The sequence below is a fragment of the Nesoenas mayeri genome (assembly GCF_963082525.1).
Source record: "Nesoenas mayeri genome assembly, chromosome: 6".
Classification (NCBI taxonomy): Eukaryota; Metazoa; Chordata; class Aves; order Columbiformes; family Columbidae; genus Nesoenas; species Nesoenas mayeri.
In genome coordinates, this window is record NC_137545.1 from 24358305 (window position 1) to 24376928 (window position 18624).

The window sequence follows — 18624 nt, forward strand, 5'->3', positions numbered from 1 at the left end:
CCCTTCTGGGACTTATTCCACCTTCAAGCTAAGGAATGCTTACACTGCTTGCATCTCCACTAACATTTCTGCTCAATCAGTTCAGGGGCACATCCCCTGCCTGGCCCATAGTTTCTGCTGTGCAGTAGGCAGCAAGGGCTCAGAGGTTCTACGGCAGAGAAACAACGTGCATTTCCTTCATGGGCTTTAGAATTTCTCCTCCCCCTTTGTGCTGACAAACCAGATGTTTCAACTGTAAGATGAATTAAACCATATGAACAAAAGGTAGAATAAATTTACTGTTTACTGGCCCTGGAAATGCTTTAGTGCATTACCAGTATCAAAATTAATTGTATCTACTGCAAAATTTGAACTGTCAAAGTGAGGTGAGGCGTGAGAAGAGCAAGTCAGAGCATGGTTTAGATTCGCAAGTTCTGTATGTATAACTGGTGTGAGGGAGTCACACGAGGAGACTCAAGCCAACTTTGTACCAAGTTGAAAAGAGGCAGTTCAAAGATAATGAAGTGCAAATTTTTCCATCTATTTTCTTTTTAATGACTATGTGTAGGTGTATGTATAATATGCCTTTTATATGGATATGCTTTTCAATATATTTATGCATATATATGCCATTTTTATTTAAGATATGCTTTTCTGTTCTAATGTGCATGTTTTAGATATGTAAGTCAAGCTCTCAATACTGGAAAAGCTCATTCATGAGACACAAAATATGTTCATGATAGTCATTATGTGTCCTCTGAATGGTATGGGGTATTAAAAAGAAATATAATTAGGCTTTATGTAGTCAGGAAGCAAATTTAATCTGAATGTCACTACTGCTTTATTGCTGTAACTTTGGTACTGCTTATGAAGTAGTTGCCATATTGCGAAAGATTATAATCGTCTAATGCGACAGCTATGGCTGTCTAAAATGCAGCCTAAATATTATGAGCCCGATTTTGACAATATAATTACATGGCCTTTCTCTGGGCGTGCAGGGAGGAAGAGGGACTTGGAGGTTATGCTCACGTTTGGGTGTCTGTCAAGATGGCTAATTGAAATTCCTGTGACAGAGGGTAAAATGCTACTTGTTTATTCCAAACAAGTGGAGAGCAGGAAGACCTGTGATTTCATCTCTCCTCTGTAAGGCCAACTTTTGGATATAGGATAGGATATCCTGTAGGTAGGATTAATTTAGTCTACCCACGTGGAGTTTGTGGCCTATTTTGTAGACCCCATAGATTTCTGATAACATTCCGTAGAATTATTTAATGGTCTGCATGTGATAAGGTTGTTCTTATCCTATTAAGCTGGGTAAGTTGTGCCTCCAGTGCAGGACTGTGGCTGAAGATCATGATCTAGATTTAACACCAGTTAAGAGTTATGCTTGTGGGAACTCAATCCCTTTATTTGTTTCAGCGGGATACACAATTCCTGCTGTATTGTGTGTTATTAAGCAAGGTTATTTAATCACCCGCATCCTGCATGGCAGTGTCAGGAGGGAACAGCTGCCCTCCAGATGTGCAGGGGAGGACGACAGACAGAGAACACAAAGGCATTTTTGGTGGCAGAACTGAAAAGACAAGTGTTACAGTTGCTTTTGCCGTGACCCAAGAATCACCTTTCAATTACTTTTTCTTGTTTCTTCTGTGCCATATCATGAGTGAGCTTCAGAAAACACTGTCAGCTGGATGGTTGTTGGCATGCTTCTAGCTCAATGAATGGTTGGTTGCGGTCATTTTACTTTTATTTTGGACTTCTGTCGCCCTCCATTCTCTTCTGTTTGTTTCAAGTCGTCCTTTATGGGGGCTGCTGGCCTTCCTATGCATAACTTTACGTTACTTAATACAAAGGGCTATAGTGTCCTGTTGTGTCTCTGGATAATAAGTCATTCTAACCTAAGACAATACTATTTAAAAATAAAGATGTAAATCTGAGGATAAGTCTGGACACATTTTGTTAGAGTGCATTTTTATGTAGGAATTTAGATTCTGTTACTGAAGAGAACTGTAATTGCTACACACGTTTTGTATGTTAGTGGCCCATACATCAATTTTAGTGCCTCTGCACTGCAATAATTTAGATTCTGTTCTGACAACAGACAAAACATAATTTCCCTTTCAAAAATAAAATTGCTTTGAGGCTCAGAATATGTATGTTGTGTTATATGTTTATGTACATAAAACATGTATACAATTCTAGATATGTATGTATGTATTATCCAAGGGGATCAAATGGCCGAAAAGCTTGTGCAAGAACAAGCAAGCAGTTCATTCACTCACATTTGAAGCATATCAATTTTAGTTGAACCATACATCATGGTCATCATATAAGCTCTGTGGGAAGTTGGCTAATATAGTATTGTTTCTGTATTGGTATATTTAGAGCTTACTGCTCTAAATGATCAGTATGGACAAACTTGCAGTTCCCTTTAGGCAGCAGTGGAAGTAAATTGTGAGCCTAAAGCTTCAGTTACAGAATTAGTAACAATACAATATAGCTGACTGATTATTTACTTGGTGTAGATCTTAGTTTCTTTCTCAAAGCTCTGCATTTTTAATTATTTATGTTCTTGTGATGGTATCTGTGCATCAGTACTGTGAGAGTCTTGCAGAAATTTCTTAAAAGAACTTCACTTATCTGAACTTCATCTCTATGATTTGTCAGCCTTACTTTGTTGTATGCATATGCTTAGGGTGTTTTGGGCACTATGTGGAAGATTTTAATACAAAGGTAAGGTTTTCACCATTCACTAACGCTCTCCTGTTATTCAGTCTTCTGCAATTGCTAGAAAATTGACATTCCTACTAGTAGCAATCTTAGAAAATTTGTCTGGAATGACCCTCAATGAAGGGAGTGTAGCTATACCTGTGTCACTCCTGACACATGATACTATATGGTAAATATATTCCACTCATCATTCCTGTGTAGGAGGTTCAGCTCACTTGCCTGAAATGGCTTGTGTCTGACACTGGATAGTGAGGCTTTGCCTGAGCAGGGGCAGCTCACTGAGCTACTCGGCAAACCACAGCAGGCCAGCGTTTGCATAACTGTAATGCTGAAGCTCGTGACCGCTTCTCAGCTTGGTGGGCAGTGATAAAAGGCACTCATGATGCCAGTGGTCAAATTTAAGACCAGGTCTCTATATGAATGCTGGGTGAGTCTGTGGGCACATGGCAATTCCATGATCAGTTTTCATTGCTCTTCACCACTTTGGACAAGAGCTTAGTGCATCCTACTGGCAATACAGCACCTTTCACAAGGAACCAATCTGCCTTACAATGAAGAGAGCTATGGGTGATGGCTGTTGCATGAGAAAAACAGAAAGATAAATAGTTATTATTTGCAATAAATAGTTATTATTTGCCTATTTGGTGCCAATATTTTGAATGAAAAGATATGCACGCCTTATGCAATAATTGAATATGTAGCAAAATGTTCAGCTATTTACATTACTGTTTAAAAAATGAATTGCTTCCTTATTTTAGCTTGGATTCATAGTTTGAATTTACCCAGATCTGGAGATCTGACTTCAAACTACATTATTTCTCTGGTTTGCCCCAGGATTCATTCAGTGACCTTGAATAATCTTTCAACTACCTAAGTGTATAATCCCATTTTCCATGAGAGTGCAGTTACGTGAGATAGAAATGGGATTTTACGGTCTTGCAGTAAGTTATTTAACCTGAATTTAAAGACTGTTCCATAAAGTCTGAGTGATTTTATTTCCTGTGAACGTGACTATTTCTGCTGATCATTTGAGAGAGCCCCCTCAACTAGCCACAGAGGACAAATACATGGGTACGTGTGCTTAGAGGTCACATCTTTGTTGGTGAAGTGGAACCACCATAGTGGCTTTTTGGAGAACTAGATACCACTATTAGGCCAGCAAAAATGCATCTTCACATCACAGAAACGCAATTATTTGGTTCTGAGTAATATAAAAAGTCACATAATTTCTGTACACAGTTCTGCATTTCTTCATCCAGATAAATGGCAGCTGGTTTGGACCATGTCATCAGAAAAGTACGTGTACAACACTTCTTGTTACCAAGGATTATGCTCTGGTATGATTATGTCCAACTGCGGGATTTTTCTGCTTAGTTAAAAATGCTTTAATACATCTGCAACAAACTCTGTTCTCCCCTACAAACGGGTTTTACTTGTTGTCTGTGCAAATTGTTGATGTTGGTATTAATGTGTAAGAGATGAGAGGTGATTGGTAGATAGGATGATACTTATTTAACATGAAAATGAACCTATGGCAGAATGTTGATGTGTCCTGTTCTACAAAGCTACAGAGCAATATTGCTTAAAAATCTCTCCTAGAAGTGCAGGATGGTAAAGCAATTTACTGTGCCATTAGCATTTTTCAGAGTGCACAGGACAGATTGTGCAATGTGTTTTATTATAGAGGATTTCACATAGTCCAAAATCATTAACTCCTACAACAATTTTTCATGGTATATGCTAATGAAGTAATAAAATGTAAAGATCTTTTATCCAAAATAACACTTAGCTGCTGCTTTGTTCTACTTTTATGTAGCATCTGGGTTCTTCTGTGCAATTTTTGATCTGTTTAGGGGAGCTGATTAGATTTAATTCAGTGGAAGTAGGAAACTCCTTTTGAAAGATAATGGCTTAACATCACATCAAGTGCAATATGTGCAAAAATATCACCATGATACTTGATAATTAATTACAGTCTTACCGACAAGGTTCAGTGTAAAATACTGCTGTGGTACTAATCTGCTTTACTCATCTATTTGCTCGAAGTTTAGTATTGTCTATATTGAGTGTTCATCTGCATGAAAAATATGATTCCTGTAGTATATCTCAAAGAGAAAATGCTATGATTATGAACATTAAGGAAATACCATAGTCAAAATGAAAACACTTCGGTGATGCAAACACTCATATTTTTTCCTCAAGCTATCTAGCAGGGCTTACCCCATTTGTTAGTATTAAGAATGCTGTTGTTACCTGTACAGATTTGCGCAGCTGCTGGTACTGAGCAAAGGCCTTTTGTGAAGAGGTCTTCTGCACTTTCTCAAATTGTTTCCTCACTGCTGCCAGGCCACCAGGCACAGTACAGAACTTGGTTTTCTCTGCAGTCTAGAGTGATAAAATAAGGCCAATTGTTTTCCATTTGCACTAAGAATGTACTTCTATAAGCTGATTTTTTAAAAGTAATTAATAACAGTATGCCATAATGCTTATAAATTTGAAAATTTTATAGAAAATTTAGAAACACTTGGTTATGTCTGGAGCCTCCTATAGGCAGCTTCTGTTGATGTAATCTGTAAACTGTACTTCTTTTAACAGTACTAGAATGAAAATTTCAGCATTTGAGCTTATTAATTGGTATGCAGAAAGTAAACCACCCAATAATTAGAAATAGCCTTGTAATGAAGGTTACTAAGTAAACTTAGGTTTAGTGCTTATACCTAATGAGTAAGTAAGCAGATCATAAAAAACAGGTGTTTTTTTTCCCCCCCTGTGATGAAGGTGGCACAATTCTATGTATACATGGATGTGTGAATGTGAAAAGTAATAATTTTAGTGTATGAACATTTCTGGTGCACCTTGCCAGCCATTTGGAGATGTTCAGAGGGGGTAAATGCAGTTGCAGGTCCTTTAAGGAAATATATTAATTCCCTTTAACGGAAACAGGTATGCAGGTCCTTTTTAAGGCAACCATCCATTTCTACAAGAAATTGCAAGGACTTCCAGAGTGTAAATGGAGTAGTTCCTGTGTGCTCAACACAGTCAGCTTGGGTCAGGCTTCACGCAGTTCTTTTCTTCTTGAGAATACTAACTTCAGGGATCTTTCCAATTGCAGGAGGAAGGAATTGGAACCTTCTCAGCTAGCTGAACTGCAGGAATCTGCTCCAGACATACATGGGCAATCAGGAAACAAGGAAGTCAGCAGGCAGGAATTTGGAGGCTGGAAAACACCCAGACTCTGGTGAGTGTGGCTGTCCAAGGACCCTGAAAATCCCTTCAGCTGCTGCAGACCTCTTCTCCCAAGGGCAAAGTACAGGTAAGAATGGGAATCCTTCTTGCATACGACAAAGATGCTGGCTGGTGACAGCTGCACTGTAGTCCTTCCTTTGCGAGATACACTCTCTGATTTGACCCAATTTTCAGATAATCCTGACTGATAATTAAATGTGGTCTTGCTCTGTTTTAATAGATTATAAATTCTGGTAGCCAAATACTTTATGTGCTACTTAGTGTTAATATTAAACTGTAAAATACCTAAATGCTACTGACAGACATGTAGAGAGAGTAAAATAAAATTTACAATTTTTTTTTTCTCATATAATGCTCATTTTTAAATAATTATATTAAAAACAAATACTGTTTCATACACCTTGACTCACAGAGCTTCTATTTTAAAATGCAGCAATTTCAAACTCTTTAGTTTGAACAGCAAGAGGTCTAAACTTAATGTGCTTTTGAATATGAATTTATTATTTGGTAATATTTTTAGTAATGCAGAAACCACTGAGGTTTGTCATGAGCTGAAAGAATAACTGTGTTGCTAATCTGTCTCAAGCCTATGGTCCTAATAAATGCAATTAATGCACCAGTGGAATAAAAAGAACAGTCCTTCCAATGAATTAAAGGGAATTGTCCAAATGACCAAAGGTATATAGCATGAAAAATCTCATTCAGCAGAGACAGAGACAGATGTATCAGTACATTTGCTAAATAGATCTGATAATTTAGGTTTCACATTTCGATCACCAAAGTGGTCCATCAGTCAGCCATATAACTAAAGAGTGATGGATGCGTCACTATGCAAAGCAAACACAGACCTGGGAAGATAAAGAACCATTGGCGTCTTACATGAGCAAAGGCATTGGTGCTCTCTCTGTCAGACACAGCAGCCTTGTACAGAGCCATTCTTTCTCGCAAGGACACGGTTTCCTGGAAATCCGGCGCGGCGTTATCGGCGCTGGGAGCGCTCTCTTTAGGCAGTCCTCTTGCAAGTTTGCGAGAGCCCACTGTAAGTACAAAGAGACATCATGTTTGCTAAGAAGTAAGCAGGTACATTTTTTTCCAAATCTTGAAAGAAAAGCAGTAGTAGAAAGCAACCATATTATCAACTTTTTAGCAACTGTATCTTATTTTCAATTTAGAACTTGCTGAGTACAGAAAAATATAATTCAATTAAGGTTTTGAAACTGGGGGAAGTTCCTTGGGGAAATAACAAAAAACTTATAAAGCAACCAACCAAACAAAAAAAAAAAACCCAACACCAACCAAACAAAAGAAAACCATACCATTTTAACAGCAAGCATAGTATATGTTTCTTGTTAGTGTTGCATTTGCACTATTTTATAGTTTTCAAAGTTATTGTAAGTACTACAAATAACCAATTATAATTATAGATATTCTAGTTAGCTTTATACATTATAGTATTCATTTGCTTAACAGAGAGCCCATTCTGAGTTGATTGTAGATTTCAGTTTGCAGATATGGCATTAGAGTATGTTCTGGTCAGTTTAGTACTACTAAAACCTTATAGAAAATTATCTAAATTACTACCTACATTTTAACTGTATTTCAAGGTGTGATATTATTGACTTATCTATAAACGTTTGCAGTTCAGCCCCAGGGAAAGTGAAGACAACAGTTCAGAATACTCCTGAAAGAGCAGCATTGAGTTACTAGCACTTGGAATTGTTTTGTTGCTGCTCTCTATATACATATGACTGTATTAAAATAATTCCATGTACCCAGAAAGGTGCCTTAAATTTAGCATAAAGGTGCTTTTCCTCCTTGTTTCAGACAAAGGGGAAAAAAAGTATGCTGTATCTTGTCTGTGATCAGAGACAGAGGATCCTTCATATAATCCCACAGGCTGGAAGTTCCTGTTGTCCTGCCAAGGTTTTTTGACAGTGCATGGAAAATCAGGTTGAATGACACTGCCTTTCTGTAACCAGGACACTCCCTTCCTTTTTGGAAGGGGAGGGAGTTTTAAGACTTCAAGAAGATATATTTTTAGTAAAGCCACCAGAATCTATTCTTTTAATCCTTGTGCTTGTGCCGCAGATATCAGAGCACCCTGATCTTCCCTAAATCCATCTATATTTCTCCTTGTCCTTGCATAATAGGACGGAATAAATTTGTTGCAACCTGCATTGCTTTTTTTTTTAACAACTGTGTTTTCCAAAATTACTGAAACAGGCTGTAGCTCAACTAAATTGTCTCAAAAAAACGCACCAAAATTACCCTGACCTGCCATACCCAAGCATGGAATTTCTTGAAATAAAGGATATTACTGATTAAAAAAAAAAAAAAAAAAAAAAGAGAGAGAGAGAAGGGGGCAGGAGGAAACAATGTAGATATATCCTCCTATTCTATGTATTTAATTCAAGCCAGTAGATACCCGGACTAAAACCTTAAAAGCCATTTCCAGACCGGAAAGTGAAAGGGGAAGGTTTGCATGTGTTCTTTCTGCTGGCCACTGGCGGTTTACTTGTATTATTATATATTCTGGCACCACTGACACCCGGTCTTCCTCATTCCAAGTATGCTTTGTCACTTCGTTGCAGCACAGGGATGGGGTTATTTGTGAAATAGCATATTTATGCTTACTGTGTACAATTCATTGATGCTTTTTTATATATCGGTGATGATTTGAAGACTTATTAAATTAAGCAAATCACTTTCTTTGCTAAGAAACAAGTAAGTTCTCTTTGTACAGCGTTGGCTATCTCATAACAGGTGTATAAAAGACCAAAAACATATTAGAGTACACTTACCTTTTCTACTCCTTCAGTGCAAATCAACACAATTTACAGAATTGGTCTTCTATTTAGAAAGAAAAGTCTTCAAAATCCTCTCCTAGGGATTTTTTTGCTGATTTTTAAGGCAAATTTCCAAGTCTCCTGAAATACACCATCCAGTGGAGACCAGCTCTGCTGAATCCCTTCCTGGAGCAAGCAGAGGGGCACAACTGGTTTTGGTTTAACCCCATGTGTTTGGGTGGAACGGGGTGGCTGTGTTCAGGGCCTGAGGCCTGTATAGTTTTTGCCAGAGTCAACTCCTTGTTCTGGAAGCTTAACTGTAATACATTCTGTCGCACATATATGCATTACAAACACATGTGCTCAGTCAAACACATTTCTTCTTACCTAAGTTGGTTCACTTTTGATTATTGTATTATTTTACTAAGGCAGGGGCTGAGAACAGAAAAGATACAGATAAAAAATTCTTGTTTTCTTTTGAACTACCCACTCTTTCCCTTTAACCTCATGAAATGCAGCAATAAAAGAGACTTTCCTAAAGGCTATTTACCTGGCGTAGAACAGAGTGCCAGGGAAGGGGTATCTCACCCAAGAGAGAAGAATTCCAAGGCACATCTGGCCTTTCTACCTGTTCACTGTAAAGCTGGCATAGGTGTTTAAGGTCCCAATATGGCAAGCAAGTACAAAAATCAACTCTAATTTTCAGTAAAAATCAAACATAGATGCAAACATTCATGGAAGAGTGGTCTCAGTGTAAGCATACTCAGTTTCTTAGTATTTTTACCTGAACCTACTCATAACTTCCATGAGGATAATTTCCCTTTTTTATTATGCTTCTCCCATACAGTACGTTTGCATACTGCATGTAATCATGATAGACAAAAGAGCTGCTACAGTTTAAGAAAGAATAATAGCAGCAGTAAGAATCAGTGAAAATCAGCTGGAAGAAAAAAAAAAGGCTTTTCAGATAAAGTAGAAATCAGAAGAGAATGAAAATTACTGTTCTTCAAGTAAGAAGACTGTACATGAAGCCAAATCTGACCAAAACAATGGAAAAGTTGAAAGACTGCTCTGGCAGCACAGAGGGGTAGTCTCCATCGCCAAATGGTGTTAGTTCATTTTTAAAGGCAGGTTGAATTATGCAACAGGCTACTACCAACATGATATTTATAAACCTTTGCTTTAGGAGTTTTAAAACTTTCTTGGTATTGTTCGGATTCAACAAGGGATTCTTGGATTCTACCTAATTGTAAGCATGTGAATAGTTCCAATAAGCACAATGGGAATGCTCATGTGCTTTAAGTTAGACATGTGTTTTAATTCCTTGCTGATTTGGGGGCACTGAATTTGATGGACTGTTTTAAGAAACATTTGAATAGGTGCATATTATTAGCCACCTGGGGAGTGAAGGTAACAGAAGCTGTTCTCTTGTTAGCTTTAAACCAGGAAATGCCCTCTCTTTACAAGCTAGTTGTCTTATAATGTGAAACTCTTTGTGGTGGCATTAATATGAGATTCATTCATTTTCCTGATTTTGCTGTAAGCATTTGCTAATTCAAGAGAACTTAAAGGTTTAATATCTTCTGATTCTTTCAGCGATAAATATGTGCTTGTAATGAAATAGTTTGTAAGAAGAGCCTTATGATTATGAAGGTGAGGTATGCCAACAAAAAGCTGTTTGCTTTTGTGAAATGGGACTCATGCAATATTATCTATTTCAGATAATTTAATTATTTTATTAACGAGATATTACATGAATTCTATAAAGTAAACAGTTTGACAAATCTTCCATGCATAATAGGACTGGAGCGTTCTGGCTTTCTGACATTTTTTCCAATGATATGACTACATTATCTATCCCTATGTGCTTTTGCAGGTTTTCAGGTTAGGTTGAACAGCAGTATGAGCATTACCTTCGTTGTTTTTCGGTGGAGACAAAAGAAGTTGTTGGCACTCAGTCACAGAGCTTGCTGTAAATGTTGCTTGGTACCTCTTCTAGGAAAATAAGATTTGGGCATAACTGCAACATTTAGCAGAAAGTTCCATAGCACTTTAGTGGTTTGAGGTTATTGCTCTTGCTGAAAAATTGAAGCAAGTTGGCATATATTGTCATTGGTTATAGAAAAATCAAATCTCTTGGTGATGGGAGAAATTATCTATGGATCAGCATTATCTTATATTTTTCAAGACCGTAATATTTATGCAAGTGCAGAGTTGCAGGTTTCAGTGTCTAACTTCAGCTATTAGAAGTTCAAGAGTTTTCACCAGTGCTTTCAAACACTCAAATGAGTCTATAGGGAATTTGCTTCTCATAAGACTGTCTGAATGCAAAATGGGGCATTATGGCTCTCACAGGAACATAGAAAAACATTATCCCCTATGGGTCTGTCACATTTTTAGAAAAAGCTTCATTTGTAAGAGGCGTGAATTGTTGACTGTGCATTTTTACGTAGTTCATATTCTTTGCTATTCCTGGTGGACCAAAAAATTCTTCTGAAACATACTGTACCCAATTTAGACTCAGAAGCAAAGTGGGTATGGAATGGAGAATTCCGTTGTCTTGTTAGACAAGGAAAAAAAAGGCTTTGAACTAGGACAGTCTAAATGGAGAAGCAAAAAAAAAAAAAGGTCCTTAAAACCATATTATAAGAAAGATACCTGAAAAACTTGAAAAGATGTGGAGAAGAGTTACAAAAAAAATAATCCTACATGGAGAACTGCAGCTGTGTCTAGTTGATGGAAGAGAAGGTTATGGGGTGATATGTTCATAATGTATAATCATCCTTCAATAAGAACTTAGCAGGTGTTAAAGATCTCTCTAATTTGGTAGGAAAAAAGTAAAATATGACTGAAGGTTAAATTTGATAAAATATCAGGTACTTAGTTTGAACAATGAGCATAATAAATGTAGCAGTGTTAGCTAGAAAGGGACTTGTGCACTGAAATTTCATTCTCCCTTTGATCTGCTAGAGTCTGGAATTGCTAAGGATGCAGGCTGAACATTTACTGATCACAAAAGAGTAGACTTAGTAATTGGTTGATACTATGTAGATGCCTTATTAATTTTATTGGCAGAGTGGACGAGTCTTTTTATGCTATTGGGCTAATCTGTTGTTTTACATCATAATGTTAAGTCTTAGACTCTCAGAAGTCAATAACGGATTTTCTGTCGGAAAATTATATCATCCATGTTCTTGCTCTGTTAAAACAAGCTAAACCACAGATACGTACACTCTTTGATACCATCAAGCAGTGGTCTCCAGCGCTGGATGTGTGCACCCGAGGGGCTGTGCAAGACAGTCCATTGGGGTAAAGGAAGATGTTTTTTGTAAATAAACAGTTTTTAGAGGAAGTTTTGTTTTGTTTTTAGTTTCATCAGTCATCCTTCTTCAATATCTGTTTGTATGTATGTTGCCCAATGTACATAACATATTAGTAGAGTAGAAAATGTATACAATTTGAAAATAAATACATATACCAACATTTGGATGGCATGCTCAAAATTGTTTTAATGATAGGGATGCACCATCAAAACGGTTTGGAGACTGCTGCCCTAGAGTAAAGCAAGACGTCAGATCAATGTGGTAATGCAAACCTTCAGAGCTGTTGCTGTGGCCATTTTCTGATGACATCTTTTCAAAGATTGCTCTCCCTCTTTTCACAGTAGACTCTTGCAGAGGAGCGACAGAGTGGCTCCCAGACTGACTCTTCCATGTTGATGAAAGTGAACTTCTCTCACTTTCTATTTCCTGTTAGGAGACATAAAGCGTGTGTGTGTGTTACAAGCTATTGGTAGGAAACAGAGGTGGGGTTTGGGCAGAGGACAGCATATGCAGAGCCAGCAGATCAGCAAGGAGGTGCTGTTTTGGGGGAGGTGTTCTCCAGAATGCCACAGGGTAAATTTCTGTAGCACTGCAGGTTGCAGATTCATGTGTGCTACCCAGTGTACAGGTCAACAGACAATGATACTTGAACATTTTCTTTTGCCATTCCATGCCCATGGTTTCTTCCACAAGAGTAGAGTTGTAGTGGTGGTAAGGATCACAATAAAAGGCACCAGTTGCTCATTGAAACAGTATTTGTACATAGAAAAGTTGACCAAGGAAAATTTGTTAATTTCATTTATTGGTATGTAGGAATAGGTAGAAAGAACAAATGATGGCTTGGAGACTAAATGTACATTGGCATTTATATTTCAAAAATTTGATTTTCAGTTCTGTGACCTATCAACTGAATTTAGCTTATCACAATAGTGGGTCCATGTTCCATACAGGTAGTTTGCACAGCAGCATTACTATGGTCGCATCATCACGCTGTAGCCTCAGCCATTTGAGGCAGAATGAGTAAATCAGTGCTAAGCAAGACTTGAATGAGTCAAAGCTGGTATTTTCAGTGCTCTTACATTAAGTAATAACTGAAACAGCTGGAGTAGCAAAAATATGTTTTTATTGCAAGGGAATAACATGACAAGTTCACTGAGTGTCCACTTCTGCTGTCCCTGTAAAAGAGGCCGCGATATCCAAAAAGAGAGGGGGTAGGTGATTGGTCTGGTGACTGCATAAATCTCTCCAGCAAGATTTTGCAGAGCTGATTTGCCAGAGTCCTTAATTGATTAAATAGCATGTGTTTTCAAAATGTACTGCCTTCATTAGACTATTTCCTTTTAATTGTTTGCAGACAGATTTATTTTTGTATACTAATTTAATGCTACTCTTGTATATGATCTCACTGAAGTAACTCCTACCTGCTTTTAGTTTTAGATATTATGCATGGTGTGTAAGAAGCGGCAAAATTTGACCCCTGAATTGATTATCCTGGATTGGAGAGTGTTTTCCAGTAACTATTTTTAAAAAGAAAAATTAAGAAAAAGAAAATATTTTAAAATGCAATGTAACTTAATGAATCCTCAAATAGAACTCTTACAAAGAAAATTATATAAAATAACCTGTAAAAGTCATTTTCACAGTAACATATAATCAATTAATACATTCACCTTGAATTTTATGAAACTAACAGTGAACAAGCATTGGAAATATACATTTAAAATGAGTGCAGTGCTAGCAATCAAGGACAATTGTGCTTCATCCATCTTTAATCAATCTATGCTTTTCTCATAGCTGCTGCTATCTTTTATCTTAAATATGTGTTGTACTTAATTTCGTGATCTGTAGTCATTCTTTCTAAGAATATTCCTTCCAGTACATGTACAATAGGTTATGTCTTGTGGAAACGCATCATTTTATAGCAATCTGTCTGCTTCTGTGAGTTATGGTAGCTTTTCCTTGAGATTAGCTGAAAAATTTTTGCATGATGTGTCAGTATTGAAACAAATGACTGATTAGACCACAGGGGCTAAGGATGTTTTATTACCATGAGTACTGTAAACCCGTTTTTCAAGAAAAATGCCTATGGTATCACCCATCACCAGTTATCTTGTTAAATCAGTCTCTCCCTAAGCCCTCCCCCAAAAGAGCACTGCTGCTACTGCTTAAATGGAGTTGAACTTGAAAGGTAATGTTTAATACAATGGATGATTTTAGCAAATAGGCCAGGAGGTACAATCAACACACTAGAAAAGCTAAACGTAGCTCGATTTGAAGGTGATGTAGGGGATCTTAACCACTACTGTAGGGTTTGTTGCCTCTTATTTATCTGGTTTAGAGGAGATAATTGGTTTAAAATTAATTTGCATTATTTTCTAATTGCTTCTATGGTTAGCAGCGTATTTTCCTTGGCTGTTATGGGAAGTGTTTTTGGAGGGTAACAGCAAGAGAAAGGTTTCTGGACTGGAGAAAGTAGCCGTCTTTCTGGTCCATGAGGCTCCCTTGCACCCTTGCTCCCCGCGCTGCGGGGTACGTGGAGGGTGCAGGTCCGCGGTGGCACAGAGCCAGCAGAGGAGCTGGGTGACAGCACAGGGATGGCAGTGCTGGGGGCAGCTGCAGCGCAGGGGCACAGAGAGCTCGGCCAGAGCGTAGGTGTGCGGAGGGGAGTGAGAGGCTCACATGCTGAGGGTATCAGGGGACAGCAGGTGGCTGCAATGAATGGGGTGTTCTGTGTGGGAAGGGCTGTGGCTTCAAACTACTATTAATTTTGTACCCTTTTGCAGAGCTGGCTATCGATTACAATTACAACCCATTATAAATTAGGATATTTTCGTTTAAAACAGCTCAAGAGCTGACCATTACGTCTGAAATCTGGTACAGACAATCTGTGATGCAGAAATGGCTGCACAGAAGAGAAATGAAGGAGAGGGTAGGTAGAGGAGAAATGAATTTAAAAATGTAGCTGTGCATGTTGTTGGATCAGCCTGAACGTGTCTGTCTCCTGCGGCTCCAGTTCTGCCACCAGCCAGCAGCTGGCAGAACTGGGAGCAGCCCGGGGTCGCATTGCCACAGCACTGTGTGCCCTGTCAGCAGGCAACACCAGAGAATCACGGGAATGGTGTTCTGGCTTCTACCGTATTGGAACAAAATAGAAGACACAAAATATGCTCTGTTTTCAACTACCAGTGGCATCTTTGAGAACAAAATAATGTATTTTAAAATTATTATTCCTACTACATTTTTCTGTAGCTACCAGTAACAGCTAAAAAACTTCAGAATGTACTGTTTCTTATTTTTATTCTTGCAAGCTAGGGACCAATATAAATTTGATTTGCATTTTTCTTAACTGTTAATTTTATTAACATGTAGCATATTTCTGTAATGTTTTTCAAATTTTCATCCCACAGTAGCAGCTCTATTACCTGAAAAAAATGTATATAAGTTAGTATTTCAGACATTCATTTTAATAGGATTTTTTTAAAAGTATCTTTTTGGACTATTTTTATTATCAATTACAGGAATACTGACCCTACTTGAGAGATTTTCATGTAAATTCTTTTATGGACAGATTTCTGAGATGTTGGCCACTATGGCAGAAGGTATTTTCGTTCAGCTTATTTTCCTGTGTTCAGAAAAGCATATATGACAAAACTGAAAATCTGAGGTAATACTTACAAATTGTTTAGACATAAAATATTACCATTTGTCCTAAGTGTTCAATTTTTCTACCTGCAAACTAGTCTAAGTGTCATGCTTTGTTCCGTAGCAAGCATTATTTCTATTTTTCAGGACTGTAGTGGGGTTTTTTATTTGGTATTTTTGTGATTTGGAGATTTCAGTAAACAGTAACAATTACCAATTCTAGGAATACTCTTTTCAGTTTTATGCTGTTATATCAATTTGTCATCCTAGTTGCGTGGAAGCACTTTGCTATAGGCGACTGAATACAATTTACTGCAGCTTCATAGTGAATAGTTTGAGACCGGTGTTTATTGTTCCAAATCTCTTTGTTAATTTGTCTTTTGATTTCTGTGTACTGCTGCCTATAATACTGTACCCATAATATAATATCTGGATTTTCCTCTATAATTACACGGACATTTTGGAGGACTTCTAATACATTTGTCCACAAAATATTCTTACACTGCAGTGGATCTATAATTTTAAATATATTAATTCTCTTTTAGTTGTTTGTAATTGGGTTCTCCTTATTTTCATGGCTAGTTTTAGCTTTTGCCACATGGTTCCACAGTAATCCATGTTCTTCAAATCCCCAATATGGTGAATCCCTGTGTAGCTGGATGGTCCATTTAATGGTCCCTGTGAGGATGGTGCTTTTCTGATATACAGTGATGATGGTCTGGGCCAGAGGAACTGCATGCTTAGCACTCTGCAGAGCCTTTTGCTCTAAAGAAACCCATTCTATGACCAAGTGCATTCTCTTCTGTTCCTCCATTTCTCTACCACAGTGCCCCCCACAACAGTCTCCAGCTGCCCTGGCCCCATTTTGCGAACAGCACCCCTGCTTTAGTGAGGCTTCTGCAGGACGATTTTCTTGCACTATTGCTCCAGCTGAAGTGCTAAAGCTCAGATTTTTTCTCAGAAGATGATATCTACTATGTGAAAAAGTTATTGGAAGGTGTTATGATTACCATAAACTCCTTTCAATTGGGATAAATTTAATTTGCATACTTTTCTATTGGGGTATCTACCCAGATAACCTAATGACAGTGGATGGCAAAGACATCTGCTTAATAAGGATAGAATTTACATAAATGCCAGTTACTGAAGAAGCACTGAGGTTGTGCCAAGAGGTGCTTAAGTATAGGCTAATACATGCAACTCTGGAAAAAGGTGCCAAATGAAAACTAAAAGAAGAATAATAATTATTTTTCCTTTCTGATTAATGCAGGGTTCAATTCATGTCAAGCTTTTGTAACCATGTGTGTTTCTTTGGTGGGAAAACGTATTCAACTGGGACACAGACTGTTGTGTGGAGCACCCTGTTTAACAGCATTTATTCCATTTTTTGTTGGACATAATTTGTTGAAATCTATGTTTGAGCGATTTTCTGTCGTGTAATTACTTCAGTTTTACGTAGTAGCTGTGATATTATCTTCTATTTTTGAATGAGCTTCTCAGAAAAAGGTGACACAAGAAGCTATTTTTATGTTCTGATCTCATACTCTAGACATGAAGACAAGAATAAAGCACTGGAGTGCCAAATTTCAAGAAATATGCAGTCATTACATTTGGAAATGCCAACGATAAAGATTCCAATTTCAGTGGCCTACTGGCTGACTATGCTTCATTTAAATAGTGGATTTTCCACTCGCTATCCAGTCCTGCACTAATCTAAAAGTCAGTAAGCCAGAACACATAAAGTTTTAAAGAGAGGAAAACTATTTACCAAATTGCTACGACCTTTTTGGTGTACATTGACCTACCTCAGATTGGAAGAGAAATTTGTTGTCAGTATATTAAACAGATTGCCAAAAGCTACTATTAATGGTCAAAGTATTTAATATTTTTTTAAAGGGCTTCTTTAAGTGTATTCAAAAATGCACTCATCCCCCTCCCGTAATGTCTGAACTACTTTTGTTACATGTGCTATCTAAAGGAAAGCTAGATACCACCTAACTTTCATTTTATTTATGGTCTCCTCTAAAAGTATGCATGTGTCAGAAATGATAAAGAGGGAGTAGAAGAAATAGGCCCAAAGAGAAAGGGTAAAAGCATAGATTGAAAGTAAAATAACAAGTCCTTAAACAGATGATGAGGTAGAAAATGAGTGGAACAGTAGGGTAAGTATTTAGAAATCAAATCTGTTGCTTTAAAAATAGTTACATAAAATCTCGATCCATCGATGCATCTTATTGTGATCGTAATTTTAAATATCTGAGGTTTGCTAGTGAAATAATTGCTCTCAATAGCAATTCAAGTTCTACTTAATATTTGAGTGCTATTCTGCATTGGCTGCTAACATCTACTATTGTCTATAAAAAGCTAGCATCTCAAATTCCAGTTCAAAACAAGAGACTGCATCTCTGTAGAGTACACAGGAATGATTTGAGGTTAATTCTAGTGCTGAACGAGCTGATAATACCTCCTGTGAATCTCTCAATCTCAATGAAATATTAAAAAAATAAAAGATAAAGCAACATAGTCAGGCCTGCCTGGAAAAAGCCTTTGGAAATGCCTGCATGAGAGAAGTCTATTTCTGATATATTTCTCATTTGTAATTAAAAATATGATGGAAATCCATTTTGTTGCAGTTTAGAAGCAGGGAGTGCATGGAATCATGTCTACCATCTGCTGGAATGCTGATGGCGTTATTAAGATTGATGACAAACCCCCTGAAGTGACTGTTGCAGAGCCGTGCTAATAACACCTGCTGCACAAACTCCATGGAGCCAGTAAGTAAACTGTTGAGACAGAGCCACGATTCCAGGTTGATTCTCTGCAATGCACCACTTCGCTAAGACAGAATTTCTCAAGAGACTTTAAAAAACCCTATGGCTGCCTGGAACCTGCTCATTCATTTTATCCCCAGCTCCAGA